The sequence below is a fragment of the Rousettus aegyptiacus genome, unplaced genomic scaffold (assembly GCF_014176215.1).
Source record: "Rousettus aegyptiacus isolate mRouAeg1 unplaced genomic scaffold, mRouAeg1.p scaffold_m13_p_3, whole genome shotgun sequence".
Classification (NCBI taxonomy): Eukaryota; Metazoa; Chordata; class Mammalia; order Chiroptera; family Pteropodidae; genus Rousettus; species Rousettus aegyptiacus.
This window is the reverse complement of record NW_023416306.1, coordinates 87,124,947-87,127,456: the sequence shown is the minus strand read 5'-3', so window position 1 is coordinate 87,127,456 and position 2,510 is coordinate 87,124,947. Positions and strand designations below refer to the sequence as shown.

The following is a 2,510-nucleotide window of genomic DNA, read 5'->3' as shown; positions in this document are numbered from 1 at the left end:
AGAAGAAAGCTAAAGTAGTGATAAGACCTCTTCAGATATTTATTGGAAGTATTATTCTAAAAGCAGAGAATTTGCTAAATGCATTCCTGATGTCTCTCCCTAGGAAATTTTGTGTTTAAAGTGTTTGGAAGGGTGAGAAAGAGGCTCCCTCAGTTTTTACTCTGAGCAGCAAGAGTATGACTGAAAAACATCATTTTGAGGGAGCATTCGATGTGTTCTAGGCAATAGTCTCAGTAATGCCCATAATGAACTAAGCTTAAGGCATGCATGACAGGAAGATGAACAAGCAAGGCAGAGTCATAGGCAAAGTACCCTTGCAGTCACAGCATTTGAAGAAGTCTTTCTAGATGAGAAATGGGAAATCTCAGTCTTGGAGGATAAATAAGTTAGACATATGAATAGATAATAGAGGTATGCAAGCATAAGCAGTTCAGCATTACCAGACGTGAAGTTCAAGGGGCCAAGGTAGAACAAGATGAGTTTTTTTACTAACAAATTGATTTTACCCTGCAAGAAGTGAAAATCCATTAAAGATGTTTAAGGAAATCATGTGGTCAGTACAGTGCCTCAGGTAGTTCACTGCAGCATTATTCACAATAGCCAAGATGTGGAAACAACTTGTGTCTGTTAAAGGATGAGTGAATGACGAAAACACACACACATAAAAATGGAATATTGTTCAGCCATAAATAAGAAGAAAGTCTTGCTATTTGCGACAACATGAATGAACCTAGAGGATATTACACTAAATTAACTCATACAGAAAATAAAAAATACTATTATGGTGTCACTTATGTGTAGAATCCAAAAATTTTTTAAAAAGCAAACTCGTAGAAACAGAAGAAAATGATAGTTACCAAAGGTTGGAGGGTGGGGGAAATGAGATGTTGGTCAAAAGATACAAACTTTAAGTTACAAGATCTAATGTACAGCATGGTAATATAGTTAATTAAAAATGTATACATAAAATTTGTTAAGAGAGTAGATCTTAAACATTCTCTCAAAAAAAGGTAGTCATGTCTACAGCCTTGCTAACCTGAACATGCCCAATCCCATCTGATCTCAGAAGTTAAGCAGGGCCGGGCCTGGTTAGTATTTGGATGGGAGACCACCTAGGAATACCAGGTGCTCTAGGTGTAAAAAAATTTTTTTAATTAGAGGTTGTAAACTGACAAGTTCCTTGCAATCTGTGAGGTCAACCAAGGGTTGCCTAGCCTAAAAAAAAAAAAAAAAAAAAAGGTAGTTGTGAGGTAATGAATGTGTATACTAACTTGATAGTGGTAGTGATATCACAACGTAGAAGTATATCAAATCATCACGTTGTACATCTTAAATATATTATAATTTTATTTGTCAACTTTACCTCAATAAAGTTGGGTGGGCGGAAACAATTAGCCATAGTCTTTTCACTCATTGTAGCTCTCAGTAGGTATTCTATCTATATTTACCTCCTTACCTATCTATCTTGCTAAATTGAAAATTAAGAATAGCTATATGGGTTCTTTGCATATTTTTAAAATTAATTTTCAGCTTTTGAGGTCTAAAATTTTTTCATATATTTTAGATATTAACTCTTTAGTGAATTTATGGTTTGAAAATATTTTCTCCCATTCCATAGATTGCTTTTTATTTTGTTGATTGTTTTTATTGTTGTGCAGAAACTTTTTAGTTCTATGTATTACCACTCATTTATTTTTGCATTTGCTGCCAATGCTTTTGGCATCAGATTAAAAAATCATTGCCAAGACCAATGTCATGGAGATTTTTGCTGTGTTTTCTTCTAGGAGTTTTATGGTTCCAGGTCTTTACATTTAGGACTTAACTTCATTTTGATGTGTCTTTTGCCTATGGAGTAAGAAAAGGGTCCAATTTTAATCTTTGCATGTGAATGTTTAATATTCTCATCATCATTTATTGAAGAGGCTATCCTTTCCCTGCTGTATTCTTGGCACCTTTGTGGGAAATTAGTTGATCATATGCATGGGTTTATTCTGGCATTTTTGTTTCATTGATCTATATGTCTGTTTTAATGCCAATACCGTACTGTTTTGATTACTATAGCTGTCTAGTAAAGTTTAAATCAAAAAGTGTGATGCCTCCAGCTATGCTCTTCATACTCAAGATCACTTTAGCTTTAAGGAGTCTTTTGTAGTTCCACATAAATTCTAGGATTGATGTTCCTATTTCAGTAAAAAAAATGCATTGAAATTTTGATAGGAATTTTTGAATTTTGAATCCATAGATAGCTTTGGATAGAATGGACATTTTAACAATATTAATTCTTCTGATCCATGAACATGGGATACTCTTTCATTTATTTTAGTATTCTTCAATTTCTTTCATCAATAGTTTTCAGTGTATATATCTTTTACCTTCTTGGTTAAATTTACTCCTAACTATTTATTCTTTTTGATGCTATTGTAAGTAGGATTCCTTTTTTATTTTTTGGATAGTTCATTGTTAGCATATAGACATGCAACTAATTTTTGTATGGTGATTTTATATCCTTC

General features: G+C 33.1%; 1 pseudogene; it reads left to right on the top strand.

Moving 5' to 3' along the window:
* The first annotated feature begins 1,018 nt into the window (after positions 1 to 1,018).
* Positions 1,019 to 1,137, top strand: LOC118600624 (annotated as a pseudogene).
* The last annotated feature ends 1,373 nt before the right edge of the window (positions 1,138 to 2,510 follow it).